Source organism: Nipponia nippon, unplaced genomic scaffold (assembly GCF_047370975.1).
Source record: "Nipponia nippon isolate SJK-2023a ecotype South Korea unplaced genomic scaffold, ASM4737097v1 scaffold_9, whole genome shotgun sequence".
Lineage (NCBI taxonomy): Eukaryota > Metazoa > Chordata > Aves > Pelecaniformes > Threskiornithidae > Nipponia > Nipponia nippon.
The window spans coordinates 9,034,170-9,048,238 of record NW_028262413.1 but is presented as its reverse complement, the minus strand read 5'-3'; the positions used below and the strand labels follow the sequence as shown (position 1 = coordinate 9,048,238).

General features: G+C 43.7%; 1 long non-coding RNA gene across 2 annotated transcripts; it reads right to left on the bottom strand.

The window, feature by feature from the left end:
• Positions 1-619: 619 nt before the first annotated feature.
• LOC148050089 (uncharacterized) lies at positions 620-10,333 on the bottom strand. Of its 2 annotated transcripts, none has more exons than XR_015701458.1 (4): positions 10,263-10,333; positions 7,359-7,561; positions 7,111-7,264; positions 620-2,793 (listed from the first exon to the last, which is right to left on the bottom strand). It is a non-coding gene; the product is annotated as an uncharacterized LOC148050089 (long non-coding RNA). The 2 variants fall into 2 exon arrangements; XR_015701459.1 differs by lacking the exon at positions 10,263-10,333 and adding an exon at positions 8,547-8,793.
• Positions 10,334-14,069: the final 3,736 nt, after the last annotated feature.

Sequence of the window (14,069 nt, the reverse complement as noted above, 5' to 3'; positions counted from 1 at the left end):
TCACCTGCTCCCCTCTCTGGAAACCTTCATGAGCCCTCCCTAGGACTCAGAAGGTTCAGCCCAGTGTAGCACTCCCATGGAAGTCCAGGGACCTGGCTTTTTCACCCAGCTCTGCATATTATTTGCTGGATCTCTCAGGTGCAAAACGAGAAGCACGTTGCCTGTGCAAGTTGCTCTGAAATCCGTGGCAGTCACCTAGCATGTTAAAGCTAGGTATTATAAATGGCATTTGCATTACGCACAAATATTAGAACCAGTTCTTTCAGAAATTACAAGATGCTCAATGAGTTCCAGCTCCCTTTCCTTCTGCTGCATCCTTTTCTTTCTCTCTTCTGTTGTTTTGCCTGGGAAGCATTATTTGAGCGTAGAACTAAAAGTCAGAAAATTGGGTTCTTGGCTTGGTGCTGACACTAATTTACTGCATGCTGTTGATCAAATAATTTGATTTCATGGATTTTGGCTTCCCAGGAGACAATGGGGAGCTGTGAAGCCCTTAGAGATATATTGATATAAATTCCTTTATCAGTATTATAATAATTTTTGGTAGTGTAGTTTTGTTGGTGTGGGTTTTTTTAATTCCTCTGGTCAGCAATGCACCAAAACTGATGATACCATTTTAAAATTTTGCAAGAATCCAACATGTCCTGGTTATTGAGGGACTGGGATGCTTTCACTTTAATTTCACACCTAATTTATCATTCCTGCAGATACAGCTTGAAAACATACAGCTGAAAACACTTGGTGGAGAAAGTGGTTTTTTCCCATTTGATATTCCAAAATAATATCCACTGATATTCCAAAATAACATCAACTGAGAAGGAACACAGAGTCCATGTCTGTCTTTTATAAGTGATTAGAAACATTGTCCCCCATATGAACTCCGAACTGGCACTGCTTGTTCTGGGATTTTTGCCTTCAGAATAAAGAATGTCTTTGTCATGAGCCCAAACAAGAAAAGAGGGGAAGGAAAAAGTTTCAGGAGAAAATGAACAAAATACACACTTTTTCAGATATTGGAGAACTTAGAAGCTACCAGAAAAAAAAGTTTGAACAAACAATGAAGTTATTGAAAATGTTTCCCTTCTTCCTTACGCCTCCAGAACAAGTTAATTATAAAACTGTGGTTCATCTACCTTCAATATAAGGACCAAGAGAGCATCATATCTTTGGCAAATTGTTGGTTTGGGTCATGTGGTAGGGAACAACCCGAACCATCCCCAGTGCTCCTGCTACACAAGAGATGATGCACAGAGCAGTTTTGGAGGAGCCAGCTCATGCTACACAGTATTAGGTAAGATTTTTCATCTTTTCTCCTGCCGGCAAAATGAAGATGATAAACACAACTGGACCAAAATTTGAAGAAAAATATGAGTAGGGGTTTGTTCAAGCAGCTTTAAAAGGGAACAATTTTTAATCCACATGAGTATTTCCATTTTGTATATCATGTTTAGTTTGAAATTGTAGGAAGAGGTCACTGCAGCCTCTTTTCCTTTTTTTCTTGGCCCTTCCCTGTACAGTGGTTTTTTCACTGAGAAGTGGAGGGCATCGTGAAAGGAAGGGCCAGCCTACCCCCACACACGCCACACAGTCCAAGGAAAGGAAAGTAACGTTTGCAGAAGCTTGACAAGGCTTTCAGTTTTTCACAGCAACATTTTGAATGGTCACTTTTTTCATTAATCTCTTGAGTTTAAAAAAAAAAAAAAAAGCATTCATTTCCAGTAAAATTGTTTAACTATAAAATTTAAATACAATACTAGTAAAAAATATTAATATTATTTAGTATCTCCCAAATGTCTGAATTACTAATATTTACAATTTTTCAGTTATTTATACATGTTAATTCATAGTGTGAATCTGTGAGAAATAATACAGCTGATCAACTGCACTCTGAAACCCCCTCATATTTAATTGAAAAAATCTTGATATTCACTGTGGAACAATCTAACCTTGAAAAACAATCTTTTACCAGTTTGTCTTTAATGCATAAAACACTGCTCATTTTCTGCAATTCTGTCACCAAGGGGCACATTAATTTAGTTGCACAATAATTTAATCCATCGATACATTGATTGAAGCAGAGAGGTTTTTGTTTAGCAGTTCCAAGAAATCACGCATTTCTTGCAGAATCCTTAAAAAGAAGGTTCTTGCTGCAGTTTAAGTAGGGGGAACTGCGGATCATTAGGGAAAGTTGCCCTTCAAAGCCGATCGATCCTGCCATACTGAGCACAGTGGGCATTACATCAGAAGAGAGGGAAAACTGGCAGGGAGCAATTAATGGGACAGATATTGGAGTGCCTTTTCTGATTACCCCATACTGTACAGTGGATTTGGCCTTGCTGAGACAGGCTGGTAGAAACAAGAACCCTGATGAGATATGGCTCCGCTAATGTCAAGAAGTGCCACTTCCTAGCAGCGGGAGCAACTTTATTGAAGCCATCTGTTGTTTTGGAAGACACATGTGCGCACACACACACACACGTACTTCCTTCTCCCAAAGTGTTTAACCTTTCTCTTAAGGCTGACTGAAATCGCACAGCTAATCCCTCCTTAATCTCAGAATGACAGGCTCTACTGTTTTCAGCAAGTCCCAGCAGCTACCGAAAATCCAGGTGACTGGCGTTGTTTAGGTGATGCGACAGTGATGTATTCTGGAGCAGTCACTTTAGAACAAAATACCCATTCATCCACCGTCAACACAGTTTCGCAAGAGCAGTCTGCGATTACTAGGAGCCTGACAGAGAAGGCTTGGGTACCTGCGTAGAGACAAGAAATCTGTACTCCGCTGGATCTGCTCTACACAGGGAACAGAAAGAGGAGATTCAGTGAGTTTGGTCCCAGTGAAACCTCATTTTTCAGCAGATACAACCCAACAGCGGTCTCAAAGGAAACAGCTCTGTTTGGCTTACAGCGGACTCAGAATAGAGCCCTGTTCCAATTTCTCAGGTCTCTAATTGTATTTTTATGATGATTCCTCCTTAACACACCAGGACCCTTAAGCTTCTTGTGGCTGTGTTACAGGGCTGTACATGAGAGCCCCAGCTGCCAACAGAAAATGTGGCACTACCAGAGCGTTCACTGAGACTGAATTAACTTTAGCCTCTTTGCAGGTAAAGTATTTCTGTCAGTATTTCATGCACATCTGTGCATATTTAATTTCTTATTCCTACAAGCCGTGTTTAAAAGCACGACTTAAAAAATAACCAGCTTCCCAACTATTTGGAACACCGCATATCAGACCTGGTGTCTTCAAAATCCCTCTTGCCAGCAAACATGACCCATATCCCCCAGGCTTCTTGGCCACGCTGTAAAACAAACCACACAGAAAGGGGAAATATGCCCCTTCTAGAGCAGGAAGAGGTGTATTTCTGACCTTGTCTCCAGAACCAGATTTCAGCAAGTAGTTTAATCTCATCTCCAAACCCTTCTGGCTACCATCTCTCTACTTCCAGAGGGCCCAGATCAAACAGACCCTTACAATGGTGGAAGAGGTAACAACAGAGAACAATGACTTCTTGCTGCCCCTTCTCCATCCATTTTTGCTTCTACCTACATGTGTGTGCACGCGCATGTTATTAAAACTCTGCGGCTTGCATGGAAGAACCCGTGCAGACCTCCAGAGAAATAGGTCACCGATGGCCTGGCCAGCACCAACAATAAAGAGCTGGGACTTTAGTGCACTAAAGTAGATGCAAACTGATCTAGCCGCTAGTCAGAATGTGATTCAACCATGGAAAAGGTGCAGACGCTTCCCAAAGCCAGATAGCTAGGGAGAGGGGAGAACAACAAACAAAGTGCCTCTGCTGCCTGGAACAAGCCAAGAAGCTTAAAAGCAAACTAGTTTTTCTTCTTAATCAGGGGAGCTGGCATAGCTGCCACCACATTGGTTTCTTTTTAGGGAGAGTACACTAAACTTGAACAGCTCAACACCATCCTATATCCCTGGGCCATTCTGAAGTCGTCACTCACAGCTGCTGTGTTTTTCAGTTCTTTCTCTCTTCAGCAGCTTTTTCTGTGTTTTAAAGAACTTGAATACAGAAAAGACAATCCCTGGAGCTGCAACAGGAAGGAAAGTATCTCTCCCCTTCCTACTTTCAGCCTGAAGAACACCGGAAGCTTAATATACTGGAGTTATTTTCAAAGCTCAGAAGGCCTGTTGCTTAAAAAAAAAAAGTGTCTCAGACATCTGACTTTCAATGGCTATTTTTGAGTCAATGCTATCTGACAACAAGATGGGGCAGTGTGGTGTTACAGACCTATTTGCTGAATGCAGAAAGGTAACAACCATAAACAATCTTAACATCCTTGAAAGGGTTATAGATAGTGTGAACATTTTTATAAGTGCCCCTGTATTTGCTTTTTTGTGTAGAGGAAAGCCCAATGTGTCAGCTTTCATGAGGAAATAAGTTTAATATATGTTATTAGGTTTTCTAAGTAATGGCCTGTAATACAGCGGTCTCATTACCTGCCCTTATTTACTTGACCCACCCAAATTCAGTTGCATAATTTATATTTTATGGATTCAATTTGGAATATTTGACTGTTTATGAAAACTTCAGTTTACTATTTCTGGGCACTGGCAATTTTTATTTTCTGTTTGTGGCTTTAGATCCCTTTTTCACTGTGGTCAATAGCTTTATTATTGAATGGAGGGACACTGAGCTGAGGTCCAGGAAGAATGCCTAGTCTGTTAATGACTGTAAAAGTGTATTTAATGATTATGTATTAAAAAGAATGAAAGGTTATTTCCTCTAAAATCTCTGTGCGACACAATAAATCAGATAACTGGAAGTCAGGCAATGGGTGGATTCCTAGAAATTGTTTGCAAATAATGTGTTAGAATATACAGAAAGGAAGATGACTCATTCTGGAATCTAAAGCAGTAAGAGGGACAACAGGGATTTCCCCCATTTGACCCCCACCCTCCCCCAAATAAGGTCATACAGGTTTTGCTCACTAATTCCTTTGCCAAGTAAGACTCTGTCTAACTGCAGTCACTCAGCTTTAATCTGGCCCAAGGAGATACTAGGAACGGTAAAGCTGCAATGATGCCAGCTGTAATACAGACCAGCCACCCAATTTAGGCTCCAAAAGCTTCAGTGATTAAGCTGCTCTGGGGTCCCTGGGCTGGTCAGATTTTCGCTAGCTGGACTGTCTCTGCACATCCTGCCATTGCATCTCTGAAGCAGCAGAGGAGCCCTTCCAAATGATTTTTTTTTTTAGGGTCTTCATTTCTCCTCTAAAAGTCTGTCTTGATGATATATGGGAAATAACTGCCAGTTTAAAAGGCCATTTTGAGAACTGCCTTTTTGAAAATCCAGACACATTGTGCAGCTTTAAAGCCTGGAACTGTGTTCCTTATACAAGAGGCCTTGAACTCTCTCTGGGCAGACCACTTTCATATCCTCTTGGATGGAACACTTTCATATTCTCTAAGCTCACATATTTCATGGTAATAAGCTGTGGGATTTAACTGTGTTGAGACAACATGCCTGCTCTTTAACCTAGTAGAATAAAGAAGAGCTTTCCAAGTGAAAATAGTTAAGATAAAGTGGTTCATATGATACCTGGAGCTAGCAGGGCATTCACTTTTTTGCTATTGGGTGGGAAGGGGAAGAGTTTCCAAGATTTCAAATCTGACCATTTAAGAATTACACTGAATATCACTATCTTGACTACTGAACTTTCCTAGGCTTCTTTGATAAATAGATGATAAACTGACCTATAAATAAAAGTGGAGGTTCATATTAGATACCTGCATTATCCTGCCATAGAATCCATTCATATTTAAACTTAATTCTTTTGGCCTGTTACACAAATTTAAGAACAACTACTGAAGGCCACATTGGAATAAAAAATCAGGATTCTTATTTGTCAGGCTCAAGATGGGACCACGCAGGATCTGCCAGCTGTTGTGCCCCCCAACCCCTTGTCATGCATTTAGCACTCATTTGAGCATGACAGAACCATTTCTGTTGCAACCAGATGAGTTTTCACACTCAGCCCTCCTTAGGAGAAAAGTGAGGAACAAATGAGAGGTCAACAATCTGGAATTAGCTACATCTTGGAGAGATCACGACCAGTTTCGATTACTGGGGCAGCACATGGTAAAAGACACTTGCTAAATCCATCAGTTGAGTAAAGAAGGGGACTGCAGTCTGCCAAGAGACTGCTCAGCTTGTGAGCCAAGACAAGGGTCTGGCATATGGGGGAATGGGAAGCTCTGCTTTTGAGGCCATATCTCAAAGGACTACACATACAGATTTTTAAGTAGCACTTTGGTGCTAGGTCGGATGCTCAGCTGAAGAAGTCCAACCCCCTTAACTGGGACTCTGTTGCCTTTTGGTTTGCTTTATGGATAAGCAGTATTACATTAAGTACTTCTTTGCATAGCATATTCCCACCAGTGCACAGAAGCTCCATGCAGTAGCCTTTCCCTGCCTCATCCCAGGACAGGGCATTCAGCACATGAACAACAAAAAAACCTAAGGGCCTGATTCACTATTTTTTTTTCCACCCTTTGCATGCACTTGCCATAAACCAAATGGTTTTGCCTTGAGTCACATGCCAGGCAAGTGTAGGACAGAGTTCCCATAGGAAATCTGAGACAGCCACACTGGAGATCAGGAAAGCACTCACCCTGGAGGATCCATCACTACATCTGCACTTTTTTTTAAAGTCTGAATGTGCCTCCAAAACTAAACTTGCTGATCAGCCAGAAAGTAAGCCTACAAATGTGACTGCAGGTGTGGCTGGGCCAGCTAGGGCCCTGCATGCCCATCAGCTCCTTCTGCAATCTTTAAGCCATCTGTAGCAACGCCTCAGCAGGTTCACCAGTCCCTCCCAAGGCCTGGCTTGGGAAGTGCTCCTTCACCTGCTGGGAAATCGCCCATCACCCCTGCTGCCCCAAACGAACTGGAAGGCAAAGCTTGTCAGCAACACAAGGAACATGGGAATTGAAGAGCAGGGAAAATGAGTTAGGACATTCATTCCTTTTTCAGATTGGTCGTGCTTGCTTGTAATAGGCATGACGAACACCCAGAGCTCAATTCTTCTACTAATCATAGCAATAGTATAAATGCTAAAAGGGAAAATCATTTTAATGCCACTTACTCCTTGCAGAGACTGTTCTCATTCGTAGTATGCACTGTGCAGACAAGATCTCAGGGTAGTCACTCTTATTCACCGTTCTTTTTACATTTCAAATGAGGGGAAATTAAAATTTTCCTCTGTTTGCCAAAGAAAATAGCAAGTGCGCTTTGGGGACCTGGTAAGACAATTAAATACCATTTTTAGCAGCTAGCATATCTGAAATGTGGAATTAGTTCCACTCTCTGAATTCAATGCATAGCTAAGCTTACCTGATGTGACTTGAGGACAGCTACTCAGCAGGGAGGTTTGAAACCTAATAGTGGAACAGGAACAGAGAAACTCCCCAGCGACTACAGCGCACCAGCGTGTGAAAGCTGGAGCTGTCATTTCAACCGCATGTCAATGTAGAAGCTGTGGACTGGCTCTTGGCAACCACGCATGACAGAATGAGCTGCGGTTCCAGGAGAAGAGGCTTGAACGGTATGAATAAGGGAAGGAAGAGAAACTCAGTGCCAGCATTTTGGAAAATTAGCTTGATTGGAAAGTTTGCATTGTAAAGTTTGGGATTTAACACAGCAGTCTTTCAAAATCCATTTGGTTTTCCAAGAGGATCCTGGTTTTGTTTCTTAAATGTTATGGAATAGAGAGGGAAAGAAAAGAGGTAGCAATGGCAAAAAGGAGATAAGCCAATTCCGAGTGCCAGAGGAAGCTGTGAATGTCACACCACAGTGCTCCACACCCAAACAGCTGTGGCCATGTACTGACTTCTGTCACCCCATCCCCTGCCAGACCTCACCTGGTACATCAGAGGAAGATTCAGAGTGAAAGAAAAAGCATGGAAAATATAGGGAAAACACAGAACAGTGGAGAGCAGAGATGCCTTGCAGAGCCAGGGAATTTGTTTCCTACAGTGATCTCACTCCAACCTCTCCTTCACCAAATATGTCCATAGAGCTCCCTGCACACATCAACATTTCTCTGTTAAATCTGTCAGCACAACAACCCAAACATATTCCCCTTGATACGCTCTTGCCAACAGGACTTGGCTGCTGTTGCATGCCAGTGATTTTAGTTTACTCAGACACAAAGGGTTGGTGCGGAGCCACAGACAGTCAAAGGAGCTGTGTCACTGCTTTAGTGTCCTCTTGGTCAGGAGGAGCTCCCAGCCAAGGGGCCAGGCTGGTTTCAGTGGGCTGCCTCCTGTTGTCATCCCATCACCTAGCAGTATTGCAAACCCCTTGTCTTACCTCTGTAGTCCTCTTTCCCCAGGGTATACAGGATGGATGCTTAATGGGATCGCTAATTCAACTTTTTCACTTTAAATTTAAACAAGAAACCCCAAACACTACTTTGCATGACCCCAAGATGGAAGCAAAGAAAATACACCCCCAGCCCTGCATTTGCCAAGGCTGGCATTCCCTTCTTGCTTTGCTCGGAGACAGACCCTTGGCTTTTACCTCCATCCTGTTGATTTTTAGGCGCAGTATTTCTGAACTGCAGCTGTGCAACTCGGCATCACTTCAGAGCCCTAACATAGCTTTGCTGTTTTACACCAGTGGAGCATCCCTACTTGAACACAAAGCTCAGGAAAACTCCAGCAAGTAATGAATGCAGTCCAATTCCCAACCAACAATATTCATTTCAAGGCCAGGATCTTCCAAACTCCCTGTGCTGCCACACGTTGCCTGCCAAACCTTCCCACACTTGCAGGCTGGAACAATACCAGAAGAGTTGATTAGAGTTAGTCAGTAAATAACATGGGATGAAAACAAATTAGGTAGTAAAAGGACCCTTGAGAAATTAGGAAAAAAGCTCTATAGCCTTTCAACTTATTCATGATTTACTAGAAAGTTGTATAATGTAGCAGGCCTAAGAGCTAGCTAAAATGCTTCAAAGGCCAAAATATCCCAATTTGAACAGCTAAGTTGTGTACTGAAAGCCTGAGGAAGTGTTTAAAGTAAGCTAAAAAAGAAAACCAACGGCCTCCCTTCCCCCCACCCCAAACCTTTGATTAAAAAAGCAACAAAAATGCTAATCTTCTGTGCTTAAGCAGAAAAGCTTAAAAAGTGGCTGACAAACAACATGAATTATTCAGGGACAAGCTTACTGCTATTCTACACACATCTCTCCAGAATGTGAGCGTGAGCCACACAAGCACAATAATTTCTCTGAGTGTTACAGTGATAAAATAGTTTTAAATGACCTCCATTAATTGCATCAACATAATGTAGCCTTTCTGGATCTTTAAGGATCCATAACAGACTCTCTAAAAATGGAGGGCCTGATCCCAATCTAAATTGAACAGGTTTTATATATTATGCCGCTCCAGTGGGACAAGTATTACTTTATGTTGAATAGGTATGGTCAGAAGCAGCCCCATTCTTCAGTCTGATGTTGGGCAAGCATCCAGGAGGGTTGAAGATAAATAAGCAGATGAACCATTTAGAGCTTCTGTGCTCATAATCATCACCACCTTCCCTAAATCCAGAAGAAACCTGGTCTCCTTGCAGGCTGAAGTCATATATGTATGCGCATAGACACATTTCTTTAGCAAGAAAAGGGAAGGAAGAACAAGCAGGCCTGTTTTAGAGCTGAGTGCCCAGAGCAATTGCCCAGATCTCAGGCCACAGAAGGGAACCTGTGCTTTGAACTCACTACATGTGTTTGGGAGGAGAGAAAGCACTAGCAGCCTCCACAAGCCTACCCCTGACCCAGCTTCCAAACTAGGTAGCTTGGGGTCTTGCTGAGAAGCATTGGGATGCCTTTAGCTCCACTATATCTTACTTTGCCACTCACCTACAGGTCTCCTGCTGCTGTTCTGTAAATCTTTTGGCTTGCTGGATGGTTTGCTGCCCTGTAGAGCTCATTGAGGACACAAGCTGTGGCCTGGTTGGGGGAATCAGGATAAGGGACCAAGCTTTTCTAAGGTGGCTGCACATGACCCAGCATCTCTGAAGCCCAAGGCAGAGAACAGGGCAAGTTCCTGAAAGCATCTCTGACCAAACACCCACAGAACCAGAGACCAAACAGAGCCACATCAGCCTGGCTCTGTGCTGCTGAAAGTCAGCACCCTCAGAAACAACCACAGAGATTTTAGTACATATTAGTGTATAGCCAGTCCTGCAGGTGCCTAACTTTTACCCCAACACACATAAAACAGTCCTAGGACTTACCTTAACATTGTGATCCCCAGAGTACTGCAGTCCTTGCTATCCTGTTAAGGATTCCCTAGGGCCAGAAAGCCCCTTTATTGCCACTGATATCTACACAGCTGGGACTATAATCTCTAGGGAGACAACCTGGTGCTGGTCTCACAAGGAAAATCACCTGATGCTGCAACACATCAAGTTGATGAAGAAGCCAGCGTGGCAGCAAACAGCAATGCTGTTAACTGCACTGCAATGATTTGTTTTCTGTCAGTGGGTTTTGGGAGGTGATGGAAAGTAGAAAAACAGTCACAGAGACGCTCAGTTACAAAAAACCAAAGGTAAAGCTTCCAATTAAACACACAGCAGTCAAGTTAGAATTATAGGTGACAATTACTGTAACTTGATTAGGCACAATAGCAAATTCACTTCCCTAAATCACTTCCACAACTCTCCTAGGAGGTCTGAAAGATGTAGTATATGAGGTTCATTTAATTTCTAATGTAGTAATTATCACTACTGAATAAAAAAAAAAATGGTGGTGACAGACCCAGGAAATAAATTTAGCACTTGAGGTTTTAATAAAATTTTTATGTGCAACCCCGTTGGTTAGAAATTGTTTAATCAATCTTATCTGGTTCACAGACTTTCTGCTGAGTTTTTGCTCCATGTTATTGCAAGGCAATATGCTGCAGCACCTTTTTAGCATCCCAAGTTGTAAAGCCTGAACGTTATTGCTATCCAAAGCTAGCGCAAGCTCCTCTTTCGGTTGTGGACACCCACAATTTTGTTCACGTGCTGCTGGTTGTTTTGAGGTTATGCAGCTGGTCATGAGTGCTGGTAACTCAAGAGCAGGGTCCAGCCCACTGTGTCTGGCTGCCATAATGGGGTCATTGCTCTAGGTGGTAGCTTATTTCTATGGCAAAGTTATCTAGAGAGCTTAGTCAGGTTTTCAAGATATTAGTGTGTAGGAGACACTGCCAGTCCTTTCTGAAGGGGCTTCATTATACCAGGCTTCAGTATAACACTTCCAGAGGTATCCATCCCAGCCTGTCCTGGCCCCTCCACGCTCATCCCAGCTTCAATCAGCACAGTCCAGTAGTTTGCACAGGGGTAGTGGAGGCAGATGGAGAAATTAAGTCCAGGATCCACATTCTGGCATTTCTGAGATTTTCCTGACTCCAGAAGTTTTGCTTAAAATTTGAATTTTCCCAAGCTCCTGGGCACAGGTAGAGAGAAAGCTGAACCCACATCTCCTGTCCTGCTACTTGCAGGGTCAATACCGTGCAGAAATTAAACTGAAATTGTTTATTTCTGTTTGCAAACCAGGTCATTGTGAGTAGCAGAGAGGTCAAAATGCAGTTATTAGTATCGAAGAGACAAAAAGACAGTGTATTAGCAGGAATCCTGGCCTGTTTCTTTATTTCTCTTATTTGATCTAAAAAGTCCATCTCCGCTGTTGAACAAAATTACTCTCACTGCCAGGCTGCTTAAAATACTCACTGTTCTAAAGTGTGCCAATATGAGTTCCTTAGTGCCGTTTTAACTGGGCATTGGTACCATTCAGAAACCCACAGAACGAGCATCGCCAGGCAGCCGGTCCAGCGCAGACAGGACTGCCGGCAGCACTCGCTTGGCGTTCTCCATTTTTGTCCATCAGAAACAGGTCCTCCCCCACCAATGGGATTTAGCTCTGCTCTTTCTCTTTGCTGGCACTCTCTGCCCAAACACGGAACAATCAATCATCCGGGTTGTTTTTTTTTTTCCTTTTTCTGTTTGCAGTTAGTACACTAATAATTCCTGGAGTGGCCCAGTGACTAACAGGTAAATTGATAGCTCCCAAATCAATAAAAAAAATCAATAAATATTTGGGTGTCATCATAAACAAAACTCATTCAGGAAATTAAAGCACTACAACATGGTCATTTGAAGTGAGAGAATAAACTGCTGCCCAGAGAATTAATGTAACTTTCTTCAATTGATTTATTTCAAGAAAAAATGTGGACTAAGTGATATTTTGCCCTGCTGCATGTTGGTATGGTTCATAACGTGTCCTGAAAGTCTTCTGAGATGCAGCCAGCCAAATCAAACCGTCTTTGTCTGACCTGTGAGGATCTCTCCTCCACTTTGCGTCCTCCCGTAGGACGCAAATCCTGCACCCCATCTCCCACCTGGCCTGCGGTGGCCGAGGCGATTTCTGCCTGGGGAGCACTGCACAAGGACCCATATTCCCCACCTGCAAAGGAGGTTTGCTAGGTGAACATGTCTCCAAAAACCCACCTTTTGACAAAGCCTGTGGCCTCCTGGTCCAGCCTTTGGTCTTTCTCTGCCAAGGTTTTAATGCTAACCCCACTGAGGACTTTGCAGGCAGGTTCAGGCAGGAGGGGCAGTGGCAGGACTCACGCCATGGCACAGTGGGAAGGACGCTCTGCGACGATGCAGCCAGCGCCGTCCAGCGTCTTCACAAGCCTCTTGAGACCGAGGGTCAAAGATGTGGGGTGCCACAAGTCCTGAGTGATCAAGTGGGAGCCCCTCAAAAAACAGATTATCAGAATTAGCAATCACTTTAACCAGGCACCCAAAAATCCCCATGACCTTCAAAAATCCTAATCTTTGCTTTCACCTGTCAGTGCAGAACTAAAGCTATCAAAGCCATGACAAAATGATTAATTAAAGCACAACCGAAGATATGAATTTTCTTTCTTGACTTTTTAAGTTGGAGTCTGTGTGTCATTTTGACACAGTAAACAACTACAGCATATAGATACTCGGTGCAATTATATTTTGGCAGCCCATATGGGCAGGATGCTGAGTGAGCCCCAGCGCAGGAGGGCACGGAGGGAAGCTGTCCTCCAAATAGCCGGGGTGCAGAGAAACCCTCGCCTTCACCTTGGCTCAGAGCTGAAGGTGCTGCTGGGATCCGAAGGCCACTGCTGCCATCTGGTGTCACTGTCACCCGATGGAGGAGAGCTGGGACGTTGCAGGCTGGAGAAGTTGTGTTCACTCAGGCTGGATAAATGAGCGGTGACCTGGGCCCAGACATTGAGGAAGGACAAAGCCTTCGCTGGCCAAGGATGGCTCCGCACTGACATCTGAGCCACCTCGTGTCCAGCTCCACCTAAAAGGAACCAGCTTGTGTGCTTGAAGATAACAGAAAGACACATAAGAAAGGAGAAGAGAAATTGCTTAAAAGGCTTTTTGCTGAGAGGAGACACAATCTAGCAGCTTGAGTTATGGATCAGCAGCTGTGGTGGTCCTGCTCCAGCAGAGCCATGGGGAAATGCTCATGGACGGGGGAGGTTTGCAGAGCTACAGAGCGGAGGGGGAAGTTCAGGTCTCTAGAAGCTCAAACCAGAGCCATGTGGGGAGAGGGAGGCAGCGTCTCCGTGGTGACTAGGTCTTCCAAGCCTTGGTCTTAAGTAGTTTTATGTATGAAGGCAACATTCCCTTAAGGCTAAAATGCATCCTCACTGGGGAAGGGCAACCATTCAGAAGAGAGGATGATGCTTCCACAGCCGTTTGTTGTTGTTCAGCATTTTCCTGATCTGTCTTTTGTGTGTTTGCCTGCCCCTAGATGCCCTACAAGCCCTGGCCCTGTAACCACGGCATCTTTTTCACTAAAAGACAGCATTCATACAAACATCCCTTGCACTTTTACAGCCCCAGGGGCCAGCCCTGGTCCCTCCTTCGTCCCAGCACACTGACCAGTGTGGCAGAACATGCTCTCTACGATGACAAGTTCAAGTTTCAAACCCACTTTCCTCCCTTTCCCAGTGCAAAGCTGACTCCAGGCTGCCAGAGCAGCATTTGTCACATGGGGCTGCAGAAACCTGG